This window comes from Diabrotica virgifera, chromosome 3 (genome assembly GCF_917563875.1).
Source record: "Diabrotica virgifera virgifera chromosome 3, PGI_DIABVI_V3a".
Lineage (NCBI taxonomy): Eukaryota > Metazoa > Arthropoda > Insecta > Coleoptera > Chrysomelidae > Diabrotica > Diabrotica virgifera.
This window is the reverse complement of record NC_065445.1, coordinates 167,234,879-167,251,545: the sequence shown is the minus strand read 5'-3', so window position 1 is coordinate 167,251,545 and position 16,667 is coordinate 167,234,879.

Below are 16,667 nucleotides of genomic sequence, written 5' to 3'. Positions count from 1 at the left end.
CGGCATCCTACAACCTTCACAAGAAATAATACGAGGAAAATATCAATACCATACATAAAAGGACTATCCGAGAAACTTAAAACAATAGGAAATAAATTCAACATTTCAACAACATTCAAAACAACCAACACATTGAGATCTATTCTATCTAAAACTAAACCTAACAATGAACAAGTAAGGACAAATAATTGTATTTATAAAATACCTCGTGAATGCGAACAGTTTTGTATAGGTGAAACATCAAGACCATTAACCGTTAGAATAAGTGAACATCAATCTTATATTAAAAATCGAGAATTTGATAGATCTCAAATATGTCAACACGCATGGGATATTGAACATAGAGTTCAGTGGAGAGATTCAAGTATAGTCATGAAAGAAACAGATAGTAAAAAGAGAAAAATCAAAGAAACGGCTCTAATTTTGCTAAACGAAACCAATTGTGTCGCAAATTCCTCGGTGGAATGCAGTAGGATGTGGATACCCATACTGAAAGAGGAAGTCAATAGAAAGAAAATACCACAATTAGTAAGTCAATAGTCGAGTTAGTACATATTTTATATTTTAGTATTACTTATATATCCATGTATTGTTGATATTATTTATAATTTAAACAAAATTATAGTAAATTCAGAATTTGGTATTAATTTTGAGAGTAAATTAAATGTAAGACCAAATACTTACGATGTCGGGATAGTATCACGAGGTTTTTCCTGGTTTTCCCTGGTGATTTACTATGAGATCTCTAACGCGAGAATTTTAATGTCACCGTTGCATGTGGTTGTCTTTTTAAAGACAGATCACATGCTATGATTTTTTTGTGACGGATATTCTTGAGTTAGGGTTGATTTCATGTAATCGAATGAACTATCTTTCAGTAAAGTCGTCCCAGGAACGCAACTCATAAATATTGGCAATATCATTTTAAAGTGTTCTACTTTAAAATGTAGCATATTCTGAATGGCCGATATAAATGAGTCAAATTAAATAAATTATTAGAAGAATTTTTTTACTAAGCAACAACATTTTTGTTTATGTTAGTAGTATTTTGTGTTTTGACAACGGCACCCGATTTGGACGTAGAAACGTTAATAAAAATAATTTTTTAATAATATTGTGGCTTATTTCCCATTATAAATAGTTAAAATTGTAAAAATGCTACAAGAAAATAGCTTCAGAACAACATAATACATCAATGGGTTGATAAAAGAATATAGAACAGAGCAGATGGAAGTAGAACTATAAGATGGTGTGGTATTACAGATATTAAAAAAGAAAATTAAAATTATAAAAAAAACACCAAAAATTGCAAAGCAGTAGGTCCAGACGGAATACCAATAGAAAGCTTAAAATTTGTAAATATGAAAACCTTAAGGTACTAGTCCACTTTAGAAGACCAAAAATAAGCATTTTTTCAATACCAATATAAAGGTTAAAATTTGTAAATATTAAAACCTTAAGGTACTAGTACACTTTAGAAGACCAAAAATAAGCATTTTTTCAAGATTTTTTTTCCCAGAACGTTTATTAAAAATGAACATAAAACTTTTTTACATACTAATATCTAACTCTTAGACAATACAAAAAATATATCTTTTTTCATTTATGCGTGTACACTAATATTGTAGAGGGCGCCAAATCCGGGGCCTCGAAAAAAAGTAGTTCCGATGACGGACAGTTAATCCCAGAATTGGGATCTCTGAAACAAAAAACTTGAACGGAATTTGAAAAAAAAAAAGGTTTCTTACGTGACAATTTACCACCTTTAGTGAAAAATTCGCAAAAAAAAAGATTTTACGGAAATTTGAAAAAATTTTGTGGAAAAATCGCCGTTTTTCTTTAGTTTTTCATGGTTAAAAAATATTTATTTTTTATTTTTTGGTCAAATTGTGGTAAATTGTCACGTAAGAAACCTTCCTTTTTCAAATGCAGTACGATTTTCTTATTTCAGATATCCCAATCCTGAGATTAACTGTCCGCCATCATTTTTCGAGGCCTCGATTTTGCGCCCTCTACAATATTAATGTACGTCATAAATGAAAACATATATATATATATATATATATATATATATATATATATATATATATATATATATATATATATATATATATATATATATATATATATATATATATATTTTGTACTCTGTAAGAGTTAGGTATTAATATGTAAAAAGTTTTATGTCCATTTTTATTAAAAGTTCTGAGAAAAAAATGATTATTTTTGGTCTTCTAAAGTGTAATAGTACCTTAAACATTAATATTAGACTTGTTTAACACAATATACAAAACAGGACATATTATTCCGAAACAATGGTTACTATTCACCATTTGGGCTCTCCCTAAAATTATAGACGGTAAAGACTGTACATAGTGAATACACAACAATATAATTTATAAATCAAGTTCTCAAATTATGCCTGAAAATAATAAACGGCAGTGTAAATAAAAAACTGAAAGAAATAGACGATAGTCGGTTTGGGTTCAGAAACGGACTAGGAACCAGAGAGGTTTTATTTGCTTTTGATGTAATAGCTCAAATATGTATAAAAATGAATGTGGATGTGTGTGTGTATGTGATGGTTAGGTTGATTTTGAAAAAACATTGACAAAACATTGACAAAACTTTGAGAACGTAAGATTTAAAAATTAGTCCAAATTCTAAAAACAAAAAACCTAGACAACGGGACTTTTACTGGAAGAGCATAAATTGGAACAGATCGCAGTTCAGAAATTGAAATCAGGAGAGGAGTTAGGCAGAGATGTATTCAATGTGAATACATATAAGTGAATATATTCAGTATAGTGAATCTATTTTTGAAAAAATTTACTATGTGAAAGTGAAGGAGCCATAATTATCGAAAGAAATATTAACAACATAAAATATGCAGTTGACACCTTGATTATGGCAACTCTTCTGAACTCTTCTGAACATCTCCAACTACTACTAAACAAGACAAGTAATATCTATAAAAAATACATATGAACTAAAATTGAATTTAATAAGGGCTTAATAAATGATAATAACAAATATGTAAACAGACATTTTTTAGGTCTACTGATGGAATGCGTTGACAAATATAAATATCTGGAAACATGGATTGCAGAAAATAAAGACCTTCTTCTTCTTTAAGTGCCATCTCCGCGGCGGAGGTCGGCAATAATCATAGCTATTCGTATTTTAGAGACGGCTGCTCTAAAAAGTTCATTTGATGTACATCCGTACCACTCTCTCAGGTTGCGCAGCCACGATATTCTGCATCTCCCTATGCTTCTCTTTCCTTGAATCTTTCCTTACATAATCAATTGGAGCAAGCTGTATCTCTCTCCACGTGTAATATGTCCGAGATATTCCAATTTTCTTGTTTTAATGCTATTTAGGATTTCCATTTCTTTATTCATCTTTCTCAGAACCTCTTTGTTTTTGACGTGTTCTGTCCACGAACAACAGATATAAGGGGCCGGACGACAAAGATCAAACAACAGAAATAAGGGGCCGGAGAGAAATAGCAACAAATTCGTGTGAAAAATTAATTTAAAATAGAATATAAATATGCTTTCTTTTTAACGAAAATTCCACAATTTTATGGTCAAAGCTAACAAAAAGTAATTCATAAAGACCTTAGATTAAAGGTTAAAGTAAGAGCTCTGAGATATTAATGGTAGGGGAGCCCCAGCGGGGATTTTTGCAGTTACTCGAGCGCGTCATACTATTACATGGGGAGAAACCTTGTACCCTGAACATGTACCCCTACCATATATTGGCTCTTTATTGCAAGGGAGTTCGTTAAGAGGGGGTCGAAAAAAAAACCATTCTTAGAAAAACTCGAAATCGTCAGAATAAGATAAGGTAAGTTAAGTACATGCAAAGCAGTTTATATTTCAAAAATCTGACGATTTGAGAGGGGCGTTAGGAAATGGGTGAGTCCCAAAGTTTCACAAGAAAAAAGCGAATAATTCGCGAAATGAATGACAGATCGAAAAACTAAAAAATACGTGCTCAATATTTTTAAAAAATCTATCGAATGATACCAAACGTGACTTGTCACGGAGAGGGGCGGGGGGTAAATTTAAAATTTTAAATACAAATCCCTCGATATTTCGCGAAATAAACATTAGATCGAAAAACTGACAAATACACTTATTCAATATTTTTGAAAAATATATCGAATGGCATCAAGCACGACCCCTCATACAGGTGGGGTGGGGGTTACTTTAAAATCTTAAATGGGAGCCCCCCATTTTTTATTGCATATTTGGATTCCTTACGTAAAAATAAGTAACTTTTATTCGAGACATTTTTTCAAATTATGGATAGATGGCGCTATAATCTAAAAAAAGATTGTTGGAAATGGAAAATTAAAATAAAAATGGAAAGTGCCCACTAAAATGGAAAACTTTACTTAACTTTTTTTGGTTTTAGGACCTACTCTTCACAACCCAATAGGTTCCCATAACGCTCAAGTGACTGCACATTTAGCATACTTTGCTCCCCTACCATAAATATTTTCGAGACTACAATATGGACTTGAAAGTTTGACACTGAAGCAAGAACACATAAATAAGCTACGGTCATTTGAAATGAGGTGTTACAGAAAGATGTTTAGAATAGAATAGAGACAGAAGAAAATGAGCGCGGAAGTATTGCGAGAAATAATAAACACAATAATGAGAGACAGCGATATGAAATGCTAAAATTGATAATACAGAAAAAAATAAGATACGGAAGGATTACGGAAGAAGAAGGGTGCCACCATTGAAAATTTTAAAGGCACTGGTTTAAAAGCTGTTCCGCAGATCTCTTCAGAGCAGCGATAGAGTAAAGATATTGGTGATGATATCCAACCTACGTTTGGAGATGGCACTTAAATAAGAAGGCTAAATAGATAAATTTAATAGAAGGAAACAATATGACATCGAATAAATATTATTATTTTTATATTTATCAAAACTTAAACATCAAACTCACCACTACTGCAGTCACACTCCTCATCTTGAACTAATTTTCAAAATAAAAAAATATATTATAGTATACGATTTCTAGTATTTATTCGTTGAGTAGTAATTTATCGATAAACTTAGAAAGAAGAATATCTCGCAAATAGGCAAATTATTCGTTTTATATACCGTTGCATTATCTGCATGAGATTTTTATGACGTAGAGGATGTTGACACTTTTTTTATTAAAACCAGGATTTTACGTCCCGAAATGATAAAATGATGATTTTTTATGTTGTACCTAAATATATTTTTCGTATTAAGACTGATATAATTGTTTTTAATATTTAACTTGGCAAAAAAAACCCACAATTTAATTTGTAATATGATTATTTTGACCCTTCTCGGAGTAGGAAAACGTTATCACAATACGATACATTAATAAACTAAACAATTTTTTTATCATTGGCAAAAAAATTCTTTTAAATTTATTTGCTTCATTATTACATGGTATAATGTTAAAGATAAAACCAATATCGGAAGTAAGGTGTGAATGCGATGCTACACTACCAAATATCGATAACCCGATCAATAACAAAATTATGAAACCCGGTATTTATATTTCTGTTGCATTAAAAACATGGTTCCTACCCTACCGATGATAAAAGTTATTATTAGGTATTAACATTACTTTTATGCACAATAACTGATAAAATCCAAACATGGTAAAAACCGTTTATCTTATAATTTTAAATAACATAACTTTACTAACAAAAATACTTTTTTGTATAATTTTATAATAAATATGAAATTTTAGTCCTGCCGCCAGGGGGGTACAACGGCCTCCGTTATTCAGATGGACTTACCCACGTTTTTTTATGTATTTTTAACCGTAGAGCACGAATTTTTTGGGTAACAGTTGATTCGGATGTCACCGATAAGATTGTTATAAACAAAGAACTTGAGGAATTACATAACAGCGATTTCCCGCAAACCAAATTATTCCCTTGTATTTTTTGGGTTATTCTAAGCAAAAAATGTTCTGAAAAGTTTTTTCGTCGGATGCATAGTTTTCGAGATAAACGCAGTTTAACAAAAAATCGAAAAATTGCAATTTTTGAACCAGAATAACTCTTGTTTAAAAAATAAAATAGCAATTCTGCTTACCGCATTTGAAAGTCAAATTATATCGGTGTTGACTATTTGCATTGTTAAGAATTTATTTTTTATTGTTAAACAAAGCTATAAACACGTTAAAAAAGGGCATTTAGCATTAAAAACACCCGAATAAATAGATTTTTAAATACAGCACCTAGATACTTGCAGTTTTTTGCATTATGTTCAGGATGACGTCAGGACAAAAGTCTACTATTCAAAAATGGGTAGAAATGCATAATTGCACTGTAAAGTGTTTAATTTTGCATCCAAAATTGCATAAACATAAAAATAAATTCAAAATCAGTATACTAAGGAACAACAATTATTATTTGGTGGGTTTTTGGGGTCACTGAATACGATTACGCCATCAGACCTGACCCCCGGATCACCTGGTGCCAAGCTCACGGCAAGAGACATCATCTTTTTGGAGTTTCGATGGTTTCCGGCGTGCAAATGGATCGATGCAAATGGATTACTCACGAGTTTCAGTAATCGCTAAACACGAATATGCCATCAGAATTGACCTCCGGAGTACCTGGTGCCCAAGGTCGCTACTAAGGCACGTCATCTTCTGGAGCTGCGAGAAATTTCGGCAATAAATTGATGCAACTGGACTATTCGGGGGGTTTTTGAAGTGGTTAAACACGAATATGCTATCAGATCAGACCTCTGGCTCACCTGGTGCCCAAGGTCACAGCAGGGAACGTCATCTTCTGGAGTTTCCAGTGCGTTCGGTATCAAATTGATCCAAACGGATTACTTACGCGTTTTTGAGATCGCTAAACCCAAACATGCCATCAGAATTTACCTTCGGCTTTACCTGGTGCCCAGGGTCGTACCAAGGTATGTCATCTTCTGGGGTTTCGAGGGTTTTCGGCATTTGATTGATGCAAATGGACTACTCACGGGTTTTTGGGGTCGCTAATCACGAATGTGCCATTATAATTGACCTCCGGAGAACGTGGTGCCCAGGGTCGCTACATAGGCACATTTATGTAACTGGACTACTCGGGGGTTTTTGAGGTGGTTAAACACGAAGATGCCGTCATGACAGACCTTAGCATTAACTGGTGCCCAATGCCTCTGTAAGGGACGTCATCTTCTGTAGTTTAGAAAGCATTCGGTATTAAATTGATGCAAACGCATTACTTACGGGTTTTTGAGGTCAATAAAGACGAATATGCCAAGAAAAAGCCGACTTTCTGTGCACCTGAAGCCCAAAGTCATTGCAAGGGGTGTCCTCTTCTGGAGTATGAGAGATTTCGGCATAAATTGATAAAAATGGATTACTCGGGGGCTTTTGATTCATTAAACACGAATATGCCATCAAAACAGACCACCGGATCACCTGGTGCCCAAGGTCACTACAAGGGACGTCATCTGGAGTTTCGGGGGCTTTTGGTATTAAATTGATGCAAACGGTTTACTTGCGGGTTTTTGGGGTCCCTAATCACGAATATGTCATCAGAATTTAATTCCGAAGCACCTGTTGCCCAAGATCGCTACTAAAGCACGTCATCTTCTGGAGTTTCGAGGGTTTTCGACATAAAATGGATGCAAATGTATTACTTAGTGGGTTTTTGTGGTCGCCAAACACGAATATGCAGAATATAGAAGAGACCCACAGAGCACCTGGTGACCATGACCATTTTCGGAAGTTTTCAATACTAAATTGATGCAAATGAATTTCTCATGAGTTTTTGGGGTTGCTGAATACAAATACACCATCAAAACAGACTCCAGCGCACCTGGCGGCTAAGGCATACCATCTTATAGAATTTCGAGAAATTTCAGTGCTAAGTTGATGCAAATAAATTGCTTATAGGTTTTTGGGTTTGCTGAACAACAATATGAAATTAGAACCAACGTCCTGCATTTCTAGTGGCCAGAGTCGCTGCCATGCACGTCATGTTTTAGAATTTTGAGGCATTCCGACAATAAATTGGTACACATCGAGTACTCGAAGGTTTTCTGAGTTGCTTTTCAAAGAAAACGTTTAAATTGGTAATATTTTTATTTTGATATCTTACTTAGACTGTTTATTAAAATAACTATGTTGTGCTATACAATTTTTTTAATTGTTTATAAATATAAACTCAATTTATATCTGAGAGCGTTTTTCCTTCGTTTATTTCAAAATCGATTTACTATATTTTATTTTGATAGTGTGATCCTTCGTGGTCACTAGATACTTCAAAGTCTTTCATCTAAGTCATATTGGTATTCAGCAACTCCCAAAATATAAGAGTAAGCCGTTTGCGTCAATTTAGTACTGCAAACTCTAGAAACTCAAGAAGATGACGTGCCTGAGCCCCCAGGTACACCGGTGTCTGTTCTGATGGGGTATTCGTATTCAGCAACCCCAAAAACCTATGAGTAATCCATTTGCATCAATGTAGTACCAAATACAGTCGAAACTCCAGAAGATGACGCCCCTTGCAGTAACCCTTGGCACCTGGCGCACCAAAGGTCGGTTCTGATGGCATATTCGTATTTAGCGACCTCAAAAACCTTCTAGTAATCCATTTGTGTCAATTAGATGCCGAATACCTTCGAAACTCCAGAAAAGTACGTCTCTTGCTGTGATCTTAGGCACCAGGTACTCTGGAGTTCGGTTCTGATTGCGTATTTATGTTTAGCGACTTCAAAGCCCTTAAGTAATACATGTGCATCAATTTAATGCCGAAGACATACAAAACTCCAGAAGTTGACGTGCCTTAGTAGCGATCCTGGGCACCAGGTACTCTGGAATTCAACTCTGATGGAATATTCGTTTTTAGTGACCCCAAAAACCCTTAAGAAATCCGGTTGTAATAATTTAGTACCGAATGCCCTCTAAACTCCAGAAGATGACGTCCCTTGCAGTGACCTTGGGCACCAGGTCATCTAGTGGTCTGTTCTGATGGCATATTCGTGTGTATCGACCTCAAAAACCCCCGAGTATCTAATTCATTTTCAATAAAGAGGACGTGCCTTGCAATGACCTTGGGCTCCAGGTGCAGAGGGGGTTGGTTCTGATCGCATATTGGTGCTTAGAGACCTCAAAACCCTCCAGTAATCCATTTGCATCAATTAAATTCCGAAAACTCTCGATACTCCTGAAGACGGCGTGCCTTCGTAGCGACCCTGGGCACCAGGGCAAAGGTAGTCCGGAGGTCAATTCTGATGGCAACTTCGTGTATTCGCAAAAACCCATTAGTAATCCGTTTACATCAATTTAATGCCAAAAATCCCCGAAACTTCGGAAGATGACGCCTTGATGTCGGTTCTGAGGCGTATTCGTGTTTATTGACCCAAAAAATATGAACATGAAAATATGAAAATTGAACCCCGAATAACAAAATTTTGTCCTTAGTATACCGGTTTTGACATGTTGATGCACTTTTGGAAGTACAATTATGCATGTCCACCCATTTTTGAACAGTAGACTTTTTCCTGACGCCATCCTGAACATAATGCAAAAAACAGCAAATCTCTAGGTGCTGTATTTAAAAATTGATTTAATTTGTACTAAATGCTCTCGTCTACTATATAAAATTTATATAAACTTTATTTATATCTTACAATGTTTTTCCTTTATTTATTTCCAGATCGATTTTCTATATTCTATAATGACAATGTTATTATGCGTTGGCGTTATTATTGATCATCGTAATCACTAGATAATCCAGAATCCTTCATCTTCATCAGCAATCCCAAAAACCAAAAAGTAATTTGTTTGCATGAATTTGATACCGAAAACCCACGCAACTTCAGAAGATAACGTACGCTGGGCACAAGGTGCTCCAGTGTGTGTTCTGACGGCGTATTCCTATTCAACAACCCCAAAAGCCATGAGTAATTCGTTTGAGTCAATTTAGTACCCAAAACTTTCGAAAGCTGGTCAGGAGTCTGTTCTAATGGCATATTCGTAAAAACCTATAAGTAATCGGTTTGCGTCAATATAGTAGAGAAAAACCTCGCCCAGACGATGACGCCCCTTGCCGTGACCGCAGGGATCGTGTGATACGATGGTCTGTTTTGATCGCATGTTCATGTTTAACTACTTTAAAATCCCCCGAGTAATCCATTTTCATCAATTTAATGCCGAAATCCCTCAAAACTTCAGAAGCTGACGTCTCTTGCAGTGACCTTGGGTACCAGGTGCACAGGGTGTCGGTTCTGATGGCATATTCGTGTTTAGCGGCCTCAAAAACCCTCCAGTAATCCATTTGCACCAATAAAATGCAGAAAAGCCTCGAAACCCCAGAAGATGACGTGCCCTAGTAGCGACCCTGGCCAACAAGTACTCCGGAGTTCAGTTCTGATGGCATATTCGTGTACACCAACCCCAAAAATCCCGTGATTAATCCATTTACATCATTTTAATGCCGAAAACACTGGAAACTCCAGAAAATTAAGTGCCTTAGTAGCGATCCTTGGCACCAGGTACTCCGGAATTCAATTATGATGGCATATTCGTGTTTAGTAACCCAAAAAATCCGTAAGTAATCCATTTGCATCAATTTAATACCGAAAGCATTCGAAACTGCAAAAGATGACTTCCCTTGCAGTAACCTTGGGCACCAGGTAATCCGTTGGTCTATTCTGATGGCATATTTGTGTTTGGCAAACTCAAAAATCCCCGAGTAATCCGTTTGCACCAATTTAATACCGAAAGCCCTCGAAAGTCCAGAAAGAAAATGACGTCCCTTGCAGTGACCTTGGGCACCAGGTGATCCACAGATCTGCTCTGATGGCATATTCGTGTTTAACCACCTCAAAAACCCCCCTAATGGTACAGTTGCATCAATTTAGTGCTCCGGAGGTCAATTCTGATGGTATATTAGTGCTTGGTGACCCCTAAAACCCGTGAGTAATACGTTTGCATCGATTAAATGCCGAAAACCATCGAAACTCCAGAAGATGACGTCTCTTGCCGTGACCTTGGCACTAGGTGATCCGGGGGTCAGTTCTGATAGCGTAATCGTATTAAGTAACCCCAAAATACCCACCAAATAATAAATGTTGTTCCTTAGTATACTGATTTTGACTTAATTTTTATATTTATGCAATTTTGGATGCATTTTATGCACTTTACAGTGCAATTATGCATATCCACCCATTTTTGAGTAGTAGACTTTTTCCTGACGTCATTCTGAACATAATGCAAAAAACTGCTAGTCTATTTATTTTGTGCTAAATGCCTTCGTCTACATAGTGCTTGAGTGATGCTTTCAATGATCTCTCATTTAAAATCGAAAGAGTAGGTAGAATAGGTACAAGTGCAAGCGAGGCTTCTACGTGTAGGATGCATTAAAACGCATGTATTGGGCACGGGAAACACTACGTGTTTATAGCTTTGTTTAACAATAAAAGAATAAGTTTTTTGCAATGCAAATAATCAATACCGAAATAATTTGACTTGAACTTTCAAATGCGGACAGCAGAATTGATATTTTATTTTTTACTCAAAAGTTATTCGGGTTCAAAAATTACAATTTTTCGATTTTTTGACAATTTAACCGCGTTTATCTCTAAAACTATGCATCCTACGAAAAAACTTTTAAGAACATTTTTTGCCTAGAATGACCCAAAAATACATAAAAATGTTTGGTTTTGCGAGAAATCGCTGTTATGTAATTCCTCTATTTCTTTATTTATTACAATTTTATCGACATCTAGATCAACTGTTACCCAAAAAATTCGTGTTCTACGGGTCAAAATACATAAAAAAAAACTTGGGTAAGTCCATCTGAATAAAGGAGGCCGCTGTACCCTCTCTCGCGACAGGACTATTTCGGTCGAATCATGTATTTTCTTTTTCCTGCGCAAAGTTACTAATTGTATTAGACATACTTCTGGGGCCGGATTACGAACACTCGATACGAATCGTATCCGCCATGTTTTCCCATAAGGCGCTACGGTAAAACATGGCGGATACGATGCGTATCGAGTGTACGTAATCCGGGCCCTGACTTAAAAATAATAGGCGTAACCAGGGGGGTTCGGCGGTTATAAGCCACCCCATAATTTGGATGTACTTTGAGCTCTATAAATACGCTTAACACCATTACTATTTCATACCCCCTAGAGATAATCAAGTAGTTGTAACACCCTCCCCCTTAGGATCATCCTGGTTACACCTCGGAAAATAGATAAGTAATTTTATTGGAAATTGAATTCTAGGAAGAACAAGCTAGAACAATAATTTTTTACCTACCTCTACCGAAAGTATACTTTTCCGGACCTGATTGTAGGGAGCAAAGTTGTACTTTTCCTCCCTAGGGAGGAAAATATTTTTCCTCCCTAGGGAGGAAAAGTAAAAGTGACGTCATGCTATTTCATTCATGAAATATAACTTATTGACGCCCTGTACAATATCTATTTTCTATTACGTAAGTATCTATACATTTTAACGTTTATTTATAAAACATCCTGTATTTTGCAGAATGGTAAAAAACAATAAATTGTTATTTTGATTTAACAATGTTTACATTAATAATTTGACTTATATTTGACAGTTGACAGTTATATTGTACCGACTTGTTAGTTTTAGTTTTAATAAAATTTGTTGGTTAGTTACATAAATAAATTAAGTAAAAATGAAAAATGACTTGTTATTAATTTGAGGAAGGTGGGAAAACCATATCTATAACATGGAAGTAAAGTTCATTTTCCTCCCTTGAATGATTACTGCCCTCAGCTACGCGTCGGGCAGTAAACTTCATTCTCGGGGGGAAAAGTAGCACTTTCCTACCTTGTTATACAAATAGCTGTACCTGCTTTCTTTTTAAGGCAAGAAATTATGATTTTCTTTATAATTTACTAATATTTTATGGAATTTTTATCATGAAACAGTTTATTATTTAGTTCTGCAGTTTAACTGCACATCAAAAGGCTAACGCCGCTATTTAAAATTCTAATATATGAATCTGACTTTTAGACTGGAATACGCTGGAGTCCGATCGGCCTATGGGGGAGCAGTACGGCAAGGGATATGGGCTTGCGGCTCGATGATAATTTCTATAGTTATATTTTATTATTCTATAATTAAAGTACTCTCTGGGGATGAAGTGGATGGAGTAACTTTAAAAACTTAAATAGGAACCTCCTTTTTTTATTGCAGATTCTGATTCTACAAAACATTGTTCAAAAACCGTATTCAGACCATAAAAATTAGTTTGCAGACATCGGATCTGTATATGTTTGTCTGTGATTACAGAGCCATCTACAGCAAATCGAAAAAAAATCAGATAAAATTGGTTTAAATTTTTTTGTAGCATCCTAATCTCCAATGAAACAAGTGGTTTTTCATTTGAGACTATAAAGTTGTCCTCGCCCCTTCCCCTGCAAAGGGAGGAGGGGATGAGTCCTGTTTGGTGTGACAGATTTTTGAAAAATATTAAAGCCGTGTTGTTTGGTTTTTTTATTTTTTTAAGTGTATTTCTCGAAACCGTTTCTCTAATTTTCCTAGAGGGTGACGATAAATATTTTTTTTCCGATTAAAGCGATCAACAACGTTATAAAAGTTAGTTATTTTCGCATTAAGAATCCAAATCTATAATAAAAAATAATGAGATTTACAAAAATTAAGATTTTAAAGTAACCTTCGCTCCATATCCAGGGGGTGTAGTTGGTGGGCCGTGTTGGTGTAATTCGATAGATTTTAAAAAAATATGGGACACCTGTTTTTGGTTACGATGTAAATTTCGCGAAATATTTACCCGTGCCACTACTTTTGACACAAATTGTATAATAAAATTTATGCATATAGAGAGATGTTACTATGGAGTAGCAACTTGAAAGTGATATAATCGTACCGAAGAAAGAGACGTGGAAGCTGACCACGTAGAAATGGCTGCTGGGACGTGGGTGAAAGAAAACCAACATAAGAAGACCACAGGCTAAAAGGGGAAAAGTGAGCCGACCAAGTGAATGAAAACGATCCTGTTTGGAGGCTCGACCCCAATAAACACCCCGAGAGACTAAAAGACCAAAGGAAAATACGAAACACGCAAGTAACAACGTGACCAGGAGCGGTAATACGCAGACTAGCACAGTCGCTAGTGCTGAAGAGGCAAGGGGCGGTAAAATTCAGACTGGCACTTACGGCTAAGCGACAGACAAACTGAGGATGGAGGTGTAGACAGACGCCATCTTGAGGTAAAACTGAACTAGGAACAAGCTGACCTGGTTAGGACAAAACTGGAAGACGCAGTGCATGAGGCACCAGGTGAAAGTCAAAATCCACTGCAATTCCTAAAAGGAGATTCAGTGCCTACCATATCTGGGCTGGAGGGGTAGTACAAATGCTTCTGGATCTCTGGGAGTCGACGGATTTGAAGTTTGTCGAATCCAAAAATTCAAGAAGACTGATTGTTCTTGTGCACGTGCCTGAGACCGACATAAGCGAAAAAGTGTTCAGGAGTTGCTTAGACAAGCAGCATGCAGGGTAGTGCGGCTGATATGTGAAACAATTGGGCATTTAATGATACAAGCATATAATTTGAAACACATATACTACACACATAAAGACTCAAATTTAGATATGAGGCCATCTCAGATTTTGCCTTTTATAAAAATGGCGGGTATTAAAAATGGCGGGTATTAAAAAGGGCGGCTATACATATGTGTCTAAAAACACGATAACTTGCGAACTAAAAGTCCGATTTCAACCAAACTTTATTATTGCATCATCCATACGATCGGCTATAAGAACGATGTCATCTGCGAATCTCAAATGACTGAGCTTCTCTCCATTTATATTGATACCATATTCGTTCAGATCTGCCTTCTTAAAAGTGTATTCTAAAAGGGTTGTGAACAGTTTTGGTGAGATGGTGTCTCCTTGCGGTACTTCTCGCTGCATACAGAATTTATTAGTTTGTTGATCAGAGAGTCTTACGCTAGCCGTTGCATTGTGGTAGATATATTTTATCATGTTAGTGTAGCGATGGTCTCTTCGGCATTCTGTCAATGCTTTTAACATTTTTTGCTGGTTTATGGTATCGAACGCTTTCTCGTAGTCCACGAATATCAGTGCCAATGGTTTGTTGTATTTTAGAATATGCAACGATATACCAAAGCTGAAATACGCACTTCAGATACAGATGTTTTAGTTTTTTGCCATTTTATCAGCACAACCTCTAAGCATTGAGGAACTATGGGTTGCTTTTTGAGGGAGATAGAATTACCGGATCTTAGAACGATCGTATGATTTAGCGCGATCTTTGGGTCGTGATCTCTATACTGTCTTGCCATTGTTTCACGCTATAACTATATATTAGCTATAACTGGGTGTGACACCGTTCTTTCTGCATGTAATAGCTGGAATGCACATCCAGACATTCTTCTTCTTCTTCTATGGCACTACAGCCCAAATTTAGCCTTGGCCTCCTTTATTTTTTGCCTCCACCTTTGCCTGTCTGTGGCTGCTCTTCTCCATACACGGACTCCTAAAAGGGCTTGTGCGTCGCTGTTTACTGTGTCTTCCCAGCGCTTTCGTGGCTTCCCAACCGGCCTCTTTCCTTGCATTCTAGCATTCAGTGCTCGTTTTGGTAGCCTATCCTCTCCCATTCTTATCACATGTCCGGCCCATTGCATTATTTGTATTCTAATGAAGTCTGACAGGGGCGTTTCCTTATAAAGTTGATAAAGCTCGTTGTTGTATCGACTTCTGAAGATTCTGTTTTCCCTCAGAGGTCCTAGTATTCTCCTAAGTACTTTCCTTTCGAATGTGTCGAGTTTGTTTTTGGATGTTTCTTGCAGGACCCAGGCATCACTGCCATAGCATGTTATTGGTCGAATTAAGGTTTTATAGATTCTCATCTTTGTATTTCGGTGGACACTTTTTGACCGAAATATATGGGAGAGGGCAAAATAAGCTCTGTTTGCCTGCGTTATTCTCTTCCGTATTTCTCCATCTTCTGATCTGTCGGCATATACTTCTACTCCCAGGTATGTAAACTTTTCAACCGTTTCAACGTCGTCTTCATGTATAATGTTTTCTGGGACTATATTTATTCTCGTCTAAGTCATTATCCAGACATTACTAAAACGTTTTGTGCATTGGCTGACAGACCTTATCTGAAAACTTTACAAGATTTGCTGAAACCGTTGGAGAGGTTTTTAGTATTGGCATAAATATGACCGTACTAGCAGTTACGAGTTAGTAAGTGATACACGAAAACACCTGTTTAACCGGAAATGTAGAGCAATCGACAATCTTTCTCCGACACAAGATGCTCTCATTCAGCACATACAGAGAGCAATTTTCCAGGCTAGTTACTGCTGGGCCCAAATGATGGTCGCAGCCTCAGTGCTCCGGTCACCAGTGGATTGGGGCTGGAAGAAAAAAGTTAAAGTTGGATGGGAAATATGTTGGACAATATTACCAGAGGCTGCCCAAGTTTGCAGAGAACTAATTCGTTGTGGCTGCAATAAGGCTGCCTTGCAGTGTACCGCACTTTGTGCTTGTGGCGATATTTGTTTCCAATAATATAATATATTACTTTGATTTTTATCTTTATACATTGTATCATTCAGTCCACTATGTTTTAATTAAAGTATTATGAATGGAATATAATG